Source organism: Conger conger, chromosome 15 (assembly GCF_963514075.1).
Source record: "Conger conger chromosome 15, fConCon1.1, whole genome shotgun sequence".
Classification (NCBI taxonomy): Eukaryota; Metazoa; Chordata; class Actinopteri; order Anguilliformes; family Congridae; genus Conger; species Conger conger.
Genome location: NC_083774.1, coordinates 7,443,434 through 7,460,520, shown reverse-complemented (window position 1 = coordinate 7,460,520; position 17,087 = coordinate 7,443,434).

The window sequence follows — 17,087 nt, the reverse complement described above, 5'->3', positions numbered from 1 at the left end:
TGTCTATGTGAGTATGTTTGTGTATGTGTATGTGTGAGTGTGTGTGTATGTGTGTCTATGTGAGTGTGTGTGTATGTGTGTCTATGTGAGTGTCTGTGTGTGTTTATGTGTGAGTGTGTGTCTGTGTGTGTGTATGTGTGAGTATGTGTGTGTGTATGTGTATGTGAGTGTGTGTCTGTGTGTGTTTATGTGTGTTTATGTGTGAGTGTGTATGTGTGTGTGTGTTTGTGTGTGTGTTTGTGTGTGTGTGTGTTTATGTGTGTGTGTGCGTTTATGTGTGTGTGTGCGTTTATGTGTGTGTGTGCGTTCCTTTGGCTCCTCTGAAGTCAGCCCCTGCTTTACACTCTCCTGACTCAGGCCTGAGCCAGTCTCACAGCCAGTCCCACAGCCAGTCCCACAGCCAGCCAGTCTCACAGCCAGTCCCACAGCCAGCCAGTCTCACAGCCAGTCCCACAGCCAGTCCCACAGCCAGCCAGTCTCACAGCCAGTCCCACAGCCAGCCAGTCTCACAGCCAGTCCCACAGCCAGTCCCACAGCCAGTCCCACAGCCAGCCAGTCTCACAGCCAGTCCCACAGCCAGCCAGTCTCACAGCCAGTCCCACAGCCAGTCTCACAGCCAGTCACACAGCCAGTCCCACAGCCAGTCCCACAGCCAGCCAGTCCCACAGCCAGTCTCACAGCCAGTCTCACAGCCAGCCAGTCCCACAGCCAGTCCCACAGCCAGCCTCACAGCCAGTCCCACAGCCAGCCAGTCCCACAGCCAGTCTCACAGCCAGCCAGTCTCACAGCCAGCCTCACAGCCAGCCAGTCCCACAGCCAGTCTCACAGCCAGTCTCACAGCCAGCCCCACAGCCAGTCCCACAGCCAGTCCCACAGCCAGCCAGTCCCACAGCCAGTCCCACAGCCAGTCTCACAGCCAGCCTCACAGCCAGTCCCACAGCCAGCCAGTCCCACAGCCAGTCCCACAGCCAGTCCCACAGCCAGCCAGTCCCACAGCCAGCCAGTCCCACAGCCAGTCCCACAGCCAGCCTCACAGCCAGTCCCACAGCCAGCCAGTCCCACAGCCAGTCCCACAGCCAGTCTCACAGCCAGCCTCACAGCCAGTCCCACAGCCAGCCAGTCCCACAGCCAGTCCCACAGCCAGCCAGTCCCACAGCCAGCCAGTCCCACAGCCAGCCAGTCCCACAGCCAGTCCCACAGCCAGCCAGTCCCACAGCCAGTCCCACAGCCAGCCAGTCCCACAGCCAGCCAGTCTCACAGCCAGTCTCACAGCCAGTCCCACAGCCAGTCTCACAGCCAGTCCCACAGCCAGTCCCACAGCCAGTCTCACAGCCAGTCTCACAGCCAGCCCCACAGCCAGTCTCACAGCCAGCCAGTCTCACAGCCAGTCTCACAGCCAGTCTCACAGCCAGCCCCACAGCCAGTCTCACAGCCAGCCAGTCCCACAGCCAGTCTCACAGCCAGTCTCACAGCCAGCCCCACAGCCAGTCTCACAGCCAGCCAGTCCCACAGCCAGTCTCACAGCCAGTCTCACAGCCAGCCCCACAGCCAGTCTCACAGCCAGCCAGTCCCACAGCCAGCCAGTCCCACAGCCAGTCCCACAGCCAGCCTCACAGCCAGTCCCACAGCCAGCCAGTCTCACAGCCAGTCTCACAGCCAGTCTCACAGCCAGTCTCACAGCCAGTCCCACAGCCAGCCCCACAGCCAGTCCCACAGCCAGCCAGTCCCACAGCCAGTCCCACAGCCAGTCTCACAGCCAGTCCCACAGCCAGCCAGTCCCACAGCCAGTCTCACAGCCAGCCAGTCTCACAGCCAGTCTCACAGCCAGCCCCACAGCCAGTCTCACAGCCAGCCAGTCCCACAGCCAGTCTCACAGCCAGTCTCACAGCCAGCCAGTCCCACAGCCAGTCCCACAGCCAGCCAGTCCCACAGCCAGCCAGTCTCACAGCCAGTCTCACAGCCAGCCCCACAGCCAGTCCCACAGCCAGTCCCACAGCCAGTCTCACAGCCAGTCTCACAGCCAGCCAGTCTCACAGCCAGCCAGTCTCACAGCCAGTCCCACAGCCAGTCCCACAGCCAGCCAGTCCCACAGCCAGTCTCACAGCCAGTCTCACAGCCAGCCAGTCCCACAGCCAGTCCCACAGCCAGCCAGTCCCACAGCCAGCCAGTCCCACAGCCAGTCCCACAGCCAGTCTCACAGCCAGCCAGTCCCACAGCCAGTCTCACAGCCAGTCTCACAGCCAGCCAGTCCCACAGCCAGTCTCACAGCAAAACAGGTGGGTGGGACATGGGGGATGCATGTTACATGTGGATTTTTAGACCTCTCCCCCTTCCCCCCGCTCCAGAATAAAGCCCTTTTTATGTGTGAATGTACAGTACGTAGGCACAGTAATCCTGTAATGGGCTCCATCAACAAAGGAGAGTACACAACCCCGCCACACTACAGGCCCTGCGCGCAGAGAGACCTGTGTGTGTGTGTGTGTGTGTGTGTGTGCGCCTGTATGTGAGAGAGAGAGTGTATGTGTGTGTGAGAGAGTGAGTGAGTGAGTGAGTGTGTGTGAGAGTGAGTGAGTGTGTGAGAGTGAGTGAGTGAGTGAGTGAGTGAGTGTGTGTGAGAGTGAGTGAGTGTGTGTGTGTGAGAGTGAGTGAGTGTGTGTGAGAGTGAGTGGGTGAGTGGGTGAGTGGGTGAGTGTGTGAGTGAGTGAGTGTGTGAGTGAGTGAGTGAGTGAGTGAGTGAGTGAGTGGGTGGGTGGGTGAGTGAGTGAGTGAGTGAGTGAGTGAGTGAGTGAGTGAGTGAGTGAGTGAGTGAGTGAGTGAGTGAGTGAGAGAGTGAGTGTGAGAGTGAGTGGGTGAGTGTGTGAGTGAGTGAGTGAGTGAGTGAGTGTGTGTGAGAGTGAGTGGGTGAGTGGGTGAGTGGGTGAGTGGGTGAGTGTGTGAGTGAGTGAGTGAGTGAGTGAGTGGGTGAGTGTGTGAGTGAGTGGGTGTGTGTGTGAGTGGGTGTGTGAGAGAGTGTGTTTGATCTGCTTTCAGTGAGTTTCTCCTGCATGCTTAATCTGCCTTCACAATGCATGAGTGGCAGGGGGCGCAGACTCCACTGTCCTCTCCAAATAAAGGTAGGAAAAGTGCCTAAAAATGTACAAGTGGGAGGTATCCTATAGGTACATAAAACTATGGCCCTAGCCAGCAATATGTAGTAAATTTGTATTTGCTTTTTTTTTTTTTTTTTTTTTTTTTTTTGCTTGGAAAACATTAATTTGTACCCAATCAGAACATGAATGTATTTGATCCTTGAAGAACAAAAATGTACCCCCTCTCACCGTGTCTTTATTTCTGAGAGTGTGGGGAGGTGGGGGAGGCGGAGTTGGGGTGGGGATGGGGCGGTGTTGGGGTTTGTAAAAGAGACGCGTTGTGGATGAAGGCTCACTGCTGTTGTTCTGCCCCCTGAAACCTGAGCGTGTCGATAAATACCGCTCATGTGTACACACCTGGGAACCCCGCGCCTGCCAGCCGCCTGATTGGCCCGCTCTGGCTTTGATGTGGTGTTGCTGGGCCCGGGATTGGCCAGCGATAACAGGAAGTGGATCACACGGATTATATGACCCGAGCCTGCCGCGGCCGAGACCGGGCATCACAACACGTCTGACGTCACGGGCGGCGGTGACCGCGTTCTCTACCGTATGATTAAAGTCCCAGGTGCGTTTCGGCCCTCTGGTTCCCGCGGGCGCGTTGCCCTTGTGCCTGAGGACACGGGTCAGCTCCACAGAGCAGCTCCACTGCTTTTACAAAATATAGCAATCTCCCTCTCCTCCTCAGCTGTTGTGCGGTGAGCGGTGCCACAAAATGGCTGCCGTTGTGTCACCCAGGTGGGTGCTACACATCAGTGGTGGTTGAGGCGAAAGTGCTTTGAGATAAGTGGTATATAAATGCAATAAATTATTATTGTCATTCTTAATTGTTATTATTATTATTATTATTATTATACATTTCAAGCCCCTCCCCAAATACCAAACTACAATTCCCACCACCCCCTTCCCAACTACTAAACTACAATTCCCACCCCCCTCCTCTCCCCAAATACTACCAAACTATAGGTCCAACTGTAACAGCCCCCCCCCCCTTTGAAACATTACACATGATATGCCACCAGTCACAGATCAGGTGATCCTGATGTACTGAGACGTTGTGACCGCCAGACAGAAAATTGAAGTTCGTCCTGTTCCCAACACGTCTGTTTATTTATTCTTTTAAATTTTGGCTGATTTAAAACAAACCAAACCAAAGAAAAAAAATCTAAGAAAAACAGTTGTGTCAGGTGTATGTACAGAGGTATTATGAAACAAACACTCCCATTCCTGGGAATGTGCCATGGAAAGCCATGGGTGAATTATGAAGTGAATTTTTTGGCCTGAGTCACAGAATTAGGCTTTGGAAAAGGGGGGCGTTTGTTTGCGGTTTCAGATGTGTGATGACGGTTTAAGCTCTCACCTCTCCTCTTAACCTCCTACACGTTCTTCTTCTTCTTCTGGGGCAGATTTTCACTCCGTAAAGGAGGTACAGTTAGACACCCATTCTCCTCCCCAGTCCACCTGTATCCTGGATCCTATTTCACACACAATCCGGTCCATTAAGCTCTCAGTTAACCCGATAATCCCCTAACTCATTTTTACCTCCGCCAACAAGGTTACCAAATTACGTTCATCCGTCGAACGTGTCCTGATGAGTAATGACCGGACTGCCATGAAATTTACTCTGCACATTCAAGTTCCCGAGAGGAAGGAACCCATCGATTTCAGTGACCCCGTGACCTTTCCTCTAGCGCCACTATCAGGCCAAACATCCCTCGCCAAGTAGTGACTGGATCGCCAAAGGACATTCGCTGTGCACATTACTGCGAGGGGAGGTTGTTGTACCTCAGCAGATCTTCTGAATGCATTCTTTATAGTTCATTCTTTGATCTTTTATCTTATTATAATTGTTACTTTCACCTTCTTCTTTTTTTTCTTCTTTTTTTTACATTCCAGTGCCTTTGTAAAGTGCGCGCGCTGCTCTGTGTACTTTCTCGGAGAGTGCTTTGCGTGCAGCACTGCTATTGTCATTGCTGCTGCTGTTGTTGTTGTTGTTAAGTGTTAGTCTGACTCCCCGTTCCTAACCCCTCTCAGTAGAAAGTGGTGTGGAGGGGCAGGAGGTGCAGGCTGGAGCGGCTCATCGCAGCCTCTGTGGCTCTGGAGGTTGTCTGTTGTTGCTGTCTGTCACTGGAAGAAATTGCATGTTGGCCCGGCCCTTAATGTGAGTCCTCTCTGGAAGCCCATCCCTGTAGTCTTTCATATGGAGGGCGGGGGATGGGGAGGCGGGGGATGGGGAGGCGGGGGCCGGGTATTTAGGGGCGCCCTGTCAGACTCCCCTTAGCTCTGAGGTTCTGGGGCGATGTCTTGTTGAAAAAGACGAATCACAGATGAAAACCACTTTCTCTCATTTAACACATATCCGTATCACAAACCACCATTTTCTATAAGCTTTTTTAAATTTTATTGCCATGTCCAAGATCGTGTACACACAGACATGGGTGAAATGGATTAAAGTTGAGTTAAAGTTGTTGGTACGAGCTGTAGGCCATTACATTGGCCTACAGTGCATATTTCAGCTGGAAGACTAATCTACGTGCTTTAACCATGTTTATATTGATTTTGCATTGATGGAACTTTCCGTCTGCTTCCGAAATGTAATCTGGAAACAATGATTATGGTAACGGAGAACTTTGGCGACCGTTCAAAGTGTACTAACAAAGCTCAGCGTATCCTCTTTCTTATCTTGTTACAATAGTGGTTTCATGATTTCAAGGACAAAAAGCTCATTCTTGTCAATATATCCCAAACATAGAAGCTATATCCAAAGAAATGTATATTTTTACAATAACATTTCCATTGAAAATGTGAACGGAAATGTGCCCTGAACATTATGTAGCTTATCATTTAAATAGCATGGCAATCATCCGTACCTTGTTAACCAAGCTGTCTTTCACATTTTTTTCACAGTGAAATTTTGAAAATAAACAATTCCATTTTAGATGTGTAAAAGCAAAACTGCTGTTTCTTAATTGTGTCCTTAACCATAAAAAAAACTAAATGTCTGCACTATAAGCAGCTTTTCGAGTAAGGATAGTTGGACTAGTTTACAGTATCACCTGCAAACAAAGCATTGTTTGCCTTTCGCCAGCTAAACAAAAGTAGTGAAAGGGTGAAATAGTGAGGGGCAAACTTCCAGTGATGCGTCTGACTGTGTTTGAACGGAAAAATAAAAGCACTGACTAGCTGAGATAAGTCTGAATTGACTCAAATAGTGTGGATGTGCTGCTCCACTACATTTACATTTACCTTTTTGTCATTTGGCAGACGCTTTTAATCCAAAGCCTTTTACAAGTGTGTAGGTTCTTCCACAAGTAAAAGCATCAAATCCATAACTAGTAAAATACACAAGAAGTGCTGTTCTAAACAAAAATACACTAACATTGTATTCAGATGAATGTTCATCTTTAGTCAACAGGTGTGAAGTTTACAGACTGATCTACAGATTCATTCAACAACTTATTATTTTGCTCTTATTCTGTATCAGTTCACAGGCCCACTTCTTTCACAAGCACACACAGACACACATACACTCACACGTAGACAAACACGCATACACACTCACACACACACGCATACACTCATGCATACACACACACACAAACACGCACACACACACACACACACACCCTTTCTCTCCCCTGGAGATCAGAATTATGGCAGACGAAACATTAAACATTTCGCATCGCACTCGGGTTTGCCAAAACCTTGCGGTTTTTACTGTCAAATAATTTAGGACGGAAATGTAAATGTTGGAGCAGCTCTATCCTGTGCTGTGTTTAAATGTTCTCCCCTGAGTGAGTTATGGCCACAGTGCCGTCTCCAGGAGTTCTCACTCATGCGTCCTGTGAAGGTCAAGTAGCTTCTGAGCTGATGTAACGCCGCGATCCTGCGTCATTATTATATCCAGTGAAAGTCGTCGGCAAAAACAAACAATATCATTATTTTTGCAATTCTGAAAAATTCAACACTTTCATTTTAAATTTAATTTATGATTAATACATCATTTGCCATTTCACAACAGTTGGTGCTTTTGTTTATTATTTGCACGTCTTACGGACATACAAGGCGAAAGAAACAATAACAATTGCACAATATGTGCCAATAATTCTTTTCTCTTTTTTTTGCAATGACGAAGTTTGGTGTGAAATTCAGATGTTTACAAATTCATAGGTCAAGGAACAGATGCTCATGCATTACAATGACATGTAAATGTTCTCATGTTTGACGTACTTTCATTTCTGTTTTACCTTAATTAACCTCTTCGTTACATGGTTCAACTAAAAACTCAGGAGAGCACGATGAGAGAGAGAGAAAGAGAGAGAGAGCGAGAGAGGTAAGATATAGGGAGGGGGGAGAGAAGGAGAGAAAGTGAGCAAGCGAGTGAGCAAGAACTCCATGACCCTTCACCTGACTGAACCCAGAGACTCCATCTTCTTTTTGCAGGAAAAGATACCCCCCTCTCATTCCTGAGATCATTTGAGTGCTATTGCTTTTACCGCAGTGGTCAGAGCCTCTGTCTGCGTAGAGCTGCTCTTCTGCTGAGCCTCTGCTTCACAGTGTCTGCTGTAAAATCAGCCCTGTTTCTACCTGTGTTCAGAGTGTCTGTAACATCAGCCCTGTTTCTACCTGTGTTCAGAGTGTCTGTAACATCAGCCCTGTTTCTACCTGTGTTCAGAGTGTCTGTAACATCAGCCCTGTTTCTACCTGTGTTCAGAGTGTCTGTAACATCAGCCCTGTTTCTACCTCTGCTTCAGAGTGTCTGTAACATCAGCCCTGTTCTACCTCTGCTTCAGAGTGTCTGTAACATCAGCCCTGTTTCCACCTCTGCTTCAGAGTGTCTGTAACATCAGCCCTGTTTCTACCTGTGTTCAGAGTGTCTGTAACATCAGCCCTGTTCTACCTCTGCTTCAGTGTCTGTAACATCAGCCCTGTTCCCACCTCTGCTTCAGAGTGTCTGTAACATCAGCCCTGTTCTACCTCTGCTTCAGAGTGTCTGTAACATCAGCCCTGTTTCCACCTCTGCTTCAAAGTGTCTGTAACATCAGCCCTCTTTCTACCTCTGCTTCAGAGTGTCTGTAACATCAGCCCTGTTCCCACCTCTGCTTCAGAGTGTCTGTAACATCAGCCCTGTTCCCACCTCTGCTTCAGTGTCTGTAACATCAGCCCTGTTTCCACCTGTGCTTCAGAGTGTCTGTAACATCAGCCCTGTTTCTACCTCTGCTTCAGAGTGTCTGTAACATCAGCCCTGTTTCTACCTCTGCTTCAGAGTGTCTGTAACATCAGCCCTGTTTCCACCTGTGCTTCAGAGTGTCTGTAACATCAGCCCTGTTTCTACCTCTGCTTCAGAGTGTCTGTAACATCAGCCCTGTTTCCACCTCTGCTTCAGAGCAGTATGGCATGGCAGGGGAAGACACGCCTTCGACACACTGGAGGAACGGTGTTTGTGCTCTCTCATTGAAATGGGCTCAATGAGAGATGATTCTGCTCTGTACATGTGTGTGTTTGTCATCATACTCATGACTGAATCAACCCCTCTTGACTCATTCCCAGATTCATTTTCAGGCCTGTGTGAACAAACAGCATTCCTCACACTGTTGTGTGATTCACCAGGTAGCCATTTTCAGGCCACAGTTGAAATGTGCCGGCGAAAGGTTTTTATTTAATTAAATTTTTTGTATTATCCATTTTTGCCAAAAATGTAAAGCAGATGGCACCAGTTTAAAACTGGTATGAAGAGGCAGCAACTCGCAAACAACCTGTAATTTTTCTCCTGCGAAGTTGTTATTAAATGTTTAAGTCTAATCGTTCGCTATGAGTCTCCCACAGCCTCACGACACATCAGAGCTCTCCAGCGTGGAGGGGAATGGAGGGAGATTGGCATAGATGCTCTACCACTTTAAAGAGAAGAAAACTCCTGATCTGCTGTGTCAGTCCTTTAAAAAAAAAAAAAAAGCACCGTAATGTTGCTTCCATGCACCTTATAATTAAGACTCCTCATCTGTGCTCCTGCTGAGGACGGTTTTATCGTTTAATTGTAATTACCTGTTGGCATAATACAAAGGAAATCTAACCTGTGAGTGCAGGAGATGTGATCCGCGGTAAGTATAGAGCTGACGGTGCTACTTTACTCTTTCTAGGAGGAATTTTTGTTTCACTAAATTGTGCCGCAGTTGAAACTCAAACTCAACGTGTGAAATGCACACCAACCTTAACCTCCAACGGCGGAATTAGATTAAGAAAGATTTCTGTTCATTCATGGCATCCAACTTTTCTTTCTCAATGAACGCTAAATTCAGCCGCTGCCAAAAACTCATGCAAGTTGTGCAAGAAACCGACAAAGTGTCCCCCCCCCCTCCCGTCCCGTCCCCCGGCCCCCCCCCCCCTCCTCTGAAGTGACTGCTGAATTGCCAGGGCACAAAGCACATTGTGTGAACTGAGGGCTTGAATTCTCTTACTCAGCCTCCGGGACAAAGTGCGCTGGGTTTAGCTCCAGTCTGGGCCTTGGTGTTCCAGGCCTGTTTTTGATAAACAGACATGACGCAGCGCACGCAGTTCACATGGTTGCTCAGGTCACACCGAGGTATGGTGGAGCTTATTTTGATGTGACACGCTCTGCCTCTCCTCAGGCTGAAGGCAGGTCGCACCAAGGCACGGTGGGGCTTATTTTGGTGTGACACGCTCTGCCTCTCCTCAGGTTGAAGGGTGTGTTCCTGTTGCATCCCACAGCTGCTGCTGTTGTCGTACATGCGGGTTTGGATTGTGTGTATCTAATTGCACAGTTAACGGAAAGGACTGCGTCACACAGACACTTCTGGAAACGGTCACACAGTCACTCAGGCACATAGTTATGCAGTTACAGTCAGTTACAGACACATAGTTACACACTTACAGTTACATACTTACGCAGTTATTCACATAGTTACACACTTACAGTTACATACGCAGTTATTCACATAGTTACAGTCACTCAGGCAGTTACAGTGACATAGTTATGCAGTTACATTCAGTCACAGTGACATAGTTACACAGTTACATTCAGTCACAGGGACATAGTTACACAGTTACATTCAGTCAGTGACATAGTTACACAGTTACATTCAGTCACAGTGACATAGTTACACAGTTACATTCAGTCAGTGATATAGTTACAGTTACATTCAGTCAGTGACATAGTTACACAGTTACATTCAGTCACAGTGACATAGTTACACAGTTACATTCAGTCAGTGATATAGTTACAGTTACATTCAGTCAGTGACATAGTTACACAGTTACATTCAGTCAGTGATATAGTTACACAGTTAGTTACTCAGACACAGTTACACAGTTACAGTCACTCAGTCACAGTGACAAAGTCACACAGTTACAGTTGCAGTGACATGGTTCCACACTTACAGTGACACAGTCTCGCAGCATCTGGGTGGCACTGGATGATAATGTAAGCAGTCCTTTCAGACGCGGTGGCACAGACGACCGAATGCAAGGTTGCGTCCTGTTCCGATGTTCCTTGCTGTGAAAAAAACAAAAAGTCAGGAGAGAAATATTTCCTGCCAATAGTTCACCGATTTGTGTCAAAGATTAGAGGTCTCTCAGACACGCTGCTCTAAATATAGCCTGGGTTCAGAGGATCTCCCTGCTGTACACCAGCAGCGTGTTGCTCAGCTGAGCAGATTACAAACCGGAGAGACTTAATGGGGCCTACACTTTCCCTTGGTCATGGAGTTTTTTTATTTTATTTGTTAGACGCTAAAAATAACTTTATGGCCAGACACACTGACACAAAGCGCACGTCTCTAGGAGCCCCTGGTGAACTCTAGTTTCCGATTGCCACATCTCAGAACGAGACCACAAAGACAGGAAACGGGGCTAAATGTGTCGCGTGTCCTTCTCGTGGGCCTGACTCCGCTGCTTTTAAACGGAACAGTTCCTCTCTCCAGGGCGTGGGGTAAAGGGCAGGGTACGTTGCCCTCGCTGCTCCTGCGGTTGTGGCTGAGGGTTTGAATTGCATTGTGGGATTCAGTCTGCTCAGCTCCTCACACAAATGGCACGTTTAAAAAAAAAAAATGCGGAACTCATTTTGTGTTCTTTTACCCTGAGCGGTATTTGCCACTCCATCTCCATCATCAGTAGAGCTGGTACCAGGCTGGCTGTGCTGTTTGAGTTCGGGCCGGGTTCTGGATTTAGCCCTGGATGAAGACACCAGATTCTAGTTGATTGAAGACCGTGATTAGGTCATTCGTTGCTAGGCTAAAACAAAAACCTGCACCCACACTGACCTTTTTCAGATCAGGTTGGACACCCCTGCTATAGAGGACATTAAATGCCTGCTTGTTGTGTAGAGAGGGTTCATTGGCTTAACATAGCGTAACGTAATAGAATGATGAGAACAGGCCCCAAGCTAGACATCTATCACCGTATGAAGCCTGGTCTTGGGAAAGGTTCATTCAATGTCCAGGAAAGTTCAGGTCACTTTAATATCTCTAATGCTGTTCACTAAGGACCAGAGACTGGGAGCGTGTTTTGCAAGTCTGGCCCCTGCTCTCGACCCCCAGGCTCCCGCGAGCGAGCCAAGGGCCGCGATGGCAAGTAAATACTTCCCTGAGGAAACGGGAAGTGGGGGCCAGCCAGCCATTCCTGCAGACGCTGGGCGGACTGTTTAAAGTGGTGCCAAAAGTACGGGGAGATTTAGGGTTAAAGCAACAGGCAGTTTCTTTAACCCAAAAAGAAAAAAAAACAGCTGGCTGTTGATGGATTGAGTCCAGACCCTTGGCCTACTTTACTTAACCCACTTTATCCCCATCCAAAAGCTGTGTCTGAAACAGCTGAGAACAGGAGCGCCCCCCGGCTTCCTGGCCTACTGTCAGAGTACCGTCGTAGATCCTTGAATCGAAACCTATCACGTCTTACGAGTGCACCCAATGCATGCTGGGAATGCCTCTCGCACCCCACGCAAACCCTGACCAGGAACAAGCGGGATGGGTAATGGATGGAAGGAAGGCCAGCAGGGCCTTTGATTAGACTGAAGGTGAAGGCGTGGGGGGTTATAGGTGATATTGGTGGTATAGGGGGGTTGAGTTCATTGGGTTTTGCATTCTCTTCCCTGGTGGACCCTGCCTGCTCCTTAGAGGCGGTCGCACTGGGTTCTGGCCAATCTTACCATCCAAACGAGGTAGAATGTGAAATGGAACAGGAACTGGACCGCAGTGAATGTGCTCGCAGTGTCCCCGTCGAGCAGAGTCTGCAGGTCCTCTCTGATCGATGCGTCTCGGCGAGGCAGGGAGTCGCCCAAACGCGTGGGGAGAGGTGTTTCTCAGCCCGGCAGAAACGCTGAGCAGCGGCCCGCCCGCATCCAGCAGATGCTCCTAAACAAGCTGCTTCCTCCTTTTGTCTTTTTTTCGCCCGTTGAAGAGCGGCCAGGGTTTTGTTTGTTCTTCAAACTTCAGTCTTCGGTGTCATTCAGCGTCGAGCCAGTGTTCTTGACCCTCATTGCGTTCAGTCACCACTAGTCATTGTTACATCAGCATTGGAATGTTAAGAACATTCTAATATAATCCGTCGAGAACATTCCAATCACATATTTGTGGGTGACATTGGCTTAGGTGGTAAGAGCTGTTGTCCGGAAGTGGGAGAGTTGCCGGTTTGATCCCGCCCTGGGTGTGTCGAAGGGTCCCTGAGCAAGACACCTAACTGCCACTTGCTCCTGACGAGCTGGTTGGTGCGTTGCATGGCAGCCAATCACTGTTGGTGTGTGAGTGTGTGTGTGAATGGGTGAATGAGAGTATCGATTGTACGGCGCTTTTGATAAAGGCGCAATATAAATGCAGACATTTGCCCCGGTTGGTGCAGAAGTGCCGAGAGCCATTTGGTAGTTACTCCCCAGAATGCTGCAGGACAATTCAAAAGCTCCGAAGCCGTAGCCTTGAAGTGAAATGGGACAGGTTTTCCTGTGCCCTCAGATTCTTTTGGTCATGATTGGCCCTGCCGTGTACATCCTGGGGTGTGTCCGCAGAATGGGCAAAGCGAGGAGGCTTTATGTGCAGCTATGACCCCCCTCCCCCCTCGCTGAACCTGGGGGGGGGGGGGGGGGGATGTCATGGCCGATTCCTGCGGGTAGGTTCCCGGGCTGGAAACCATCGGGGGCTCCCTCGGGACGGCCAGCGTTTAGCAGCCTCGTCATGGCGGGGTAACCACCGTCCCCCGTCCCCATGTTCTGATTGAACATGAACCACCACCTCCCCCCCCCCTACCACCACCACCACAGCCCCCCCACAAAAAAAGGACAGGCGTGCCTGAATCTGGGGGAATATTCCGGACACTCTGTCCCAGCCTCCTCCGCTGACATTGTCCTTCCCCGCGCACACTTCTTTCATTTGAGGAGATGAATGAAAGGGGGGTTGAGAGCGGGTTGGGGCCACGGGGGATGTTTGTTTTGAGTGGCGGTGATTTCCGTAATGAGATCAGTCACACTCCACCTCCCTGGCTGTGCCGTTCAGGGCTCCGGCCCTCACGCATAAAGCACAGATTGTTTTGTTCCCCCCCCCCCCCTTGTTTTGTACAGTTTTTTTTTTTGTTTTTGCAGGACTCGATCTAATTTCGGTTTCCTGATCAAACAAAGGAAGCCTTCCTAGTTATTTAGTCATGGTTTCTGACTTGTAAACACCAGCTGCAGGATAAATGAGAGTTTATTATGAATAACCAAATAAGTGGCCATACCTTAGTTTTGATATATTATCTTTGCTAAGCCTTTGCTATTGTGTGGTGGCTGGGCAATGCCCAGGAGGACATTGGATAAGTTTCATGCTGTTTACTTCAGCTCTGCACTGTAATGGGTAGTAGCCATGAATGCAAGTGGCTGAACCAGTCACTAACAATATCATGTGTACAGTACACCCATTCTAAAAGTGCCCAATCCCAATATCCCAATATATAAAGTTGAACACTCAGTCGGCAGTTTATTCAGTAAACCTGTGCACCAGCTCATTAATGCAAATATCTAATCATCCGATCATGTGGCAGCAGCCAGATGTGGAAAAGCATGCAGACATGGTCAAGAGGTCAAGAGTTTAAGAGGTTGATCATTTTACGGGTTTCAGTTCTTGTGCTCCCACACTGTACAGCTGAGCTGTGTCTGATGCATTCCATGGTTTTTGGTGACCTATGAGCAGATGATGTGGCCCAGACCATGTGGGTGGTTGGGTCCACCCTACTTCCAGTTTTAGGTCTGGTGGTTTACGTGTCATTCTAATTTTCGCCCTTGGAATAGCTTGCCTTAACCAAAAGAGGAACATTTAGCCATTGGCTGGAGTGGTGGCAGTTCTCTAAAGTTACCCCCGTCAGTTGTTACGAGCAGTGCTCAGTAATGAACTTGCAGAGCGATGGCATTGTAGTAATGGCAGTAACTATGCCACCAGTCAGACCAGTCAGACCAGTCAGACCAGTCAGTAGTAATCCTTATATAAACCGCTGCTTGCTGTAAGGCAGGAGGCAAGGGCTGAGCCACTTCAGGATTTTGTACCAACTTCTGCTCTTAATCATTTAATTAGCTAAATAATATCTTGATCAGACATTTGTATATGCACCAGCTACAGACAAGATTTCATTCTGCTCAAGTACAGGAGTGAACTAGCATCACGTAGGTGAAAGTGTTGTGACTGAGCAGTATTCTTGACTTGAAGGTGATGATGATTGATGGTGATTGCAGTGATAATATTGATAATAATATTGATGATGATTAAGGCAATGCTGATGAGGATGATGGCACCAGGAACAGGGTTGGGCTGTCCTGCTCTCGCTGTTGAATGAGGTGTGCTTTATTAGGTTTGGAGTGAAAACCTACAGGATGGTTGATCCCCAGGAACAGGGCTTGTTACAACTGGTCTAAACTAATAATAACTAATCAGGGGAGTGGGATTGATGTCAGCTGGCTGATAAGTCCCACCCACTGCCTGAGAAGTCTGACCCACTGTTTGAGAAGACCCGCCCACTGTCTGAGAAGACCCGCCCGCTGTCTGAGAAGGCCCACCCACTGTCTGAGAAGACCCGCCCACTGTCTGAGAAGACCCGCCCACTGGCTGAAAAAACCCGCCCACTGTCTGAGAAGTCTGGCCCACTGTTTGAGAAGTCCCGCCCACCGGTCAGTGACGTTAAAAGAAGGGGGACGCTTGGCAGGAGTCATTTCTCATTAAACTCTTCAGCAATTATTTAATTATTATCTACATTTTACTCCTGTAGTGCAGTTTCATGCACATGTGTGATTGACTGCCATCTGATCCTGATTATGGTTGTCCCTAAAAAAAAAGGTTAAAAATGATGAAAAACAGATGTGCCCCGGTTTCAAATAACATGTCCCCTTTGAATTTTTTTTATTTTTTAATTGCATTCAATATTTCATCTTTCATTTGATGTTTTCATTTCTACAGACAAATGTATTACCTTGTTATTTATATTCTTAAAATACAGAGCAAATATCTTTTTAGGCCCACAGCCAAATGGAATGCTGGGAGCTTTTTACATGTCAGCCAGGTCATATTATTCCAGCACTGAAAACCCAGCGTGATGCTTCCTATCCTTCTGTTTAGAAAAGCCCAATTCAGATTTTTAAATGGCATCCATTTTGAGAAGGCATCTTGACATGCCTAGCCCCTGAGATCGCTTCTGTCAGCGTCCAATGATGCCCCAGGTCCAAGAAGGGTTTATGTGCTTCTCCAGAAGCAACCAATGCAGCTTCCTTATTGGCCTGCCAAACGCACTGCCTGATGCTGATTGGTAGGCTAATCACGCTGGCCCATACTGATTGGTCTGCTTATCATGCTGCCCCAAACTGATTGGTCTGCTTATCATGATGTCCAATACTGATTGGTCAGACATTCAATGACAGATAGTGACATCACTTGTGCTGCCTGTCTTCCCAGAAATTTCTCGCTCTGTTTTCCCATCACATATATCCTTCCCCATTTCCCAGTGAATACGTGTTCCCATGGCATACGAGGGCAGCCTGGATCATAATGGCTAAATGATCCGCACAACTATTGAGCCCTTTAGATAAAAGGCCCTTTAGGTAAAAAGCACCAGCCAAATAACTGTAATGTAACTAATGTATTTTTTTTATTTTCTTGCTTCATATTGGAGTGACTGTGGAGTAACCTGAACCAGGTCATAAAAGCATTGCAATGTCCAGGAATGTGGCCAACATCTCTGAGCGAGAGAGAGGCAGAAATGCAGGAGTAAAAATGTGGGAACGGGAGGGGACGTTTATTCACAACTGCTGTTGGCCAGTCCAGTCTCGCCTCAGTAACACGCGTCCAGCTCGCCTGTGGAGACCACGTCTGCATCCATAACACAAAAATAACTCACTCGACAAGTGCAGGGCTTTAACACAGCGTCGAGCGCAAATATAAAAAGAACAGTTTGTTTCAGGGTTCTCACATGGAATGTGCACAATAGTTTAACCCTTTATAGGACGATTATACTATATTCAACACCACAACCCTCTGAAGTCTGCAGTCACAACCCCCCCCCCCCCCCCCCTTCCCCAATTGACGATTGCAACGTTATACAAAACAAACATTCTCATTTCATTTTGGAATGGACTGCTCATCAGCCAAAAAAAGAGAGGTTTGAAAAATTGGATCTGGAATTCTTAATTCACACTTCTAATTCAATAAGTAATTGTTCTTCTTCTCTTTCCCACCTCTGGTCGTGCTGCCTTTCCTGTAAACTTCTGGTTATCTGCAACTGACCTGGGTCAATTGCATATCTGAAATTCCTGGACTATCTTTCAAGCTGGATACGTTGGGAAACACTTGTTCCAGACCATTGCTGGGAAATTCCAGAGGAGCATGTTATTACATCACTCAAGAGAAGTCTTTTGTTCTGAAGGCTGGAGATTTTCTTCAGAAAATTGCAAAAGTAATTGCAGAAGTAATCTGCAAGACTTTTACTGGTATTTAAAGGGTTGAGTTA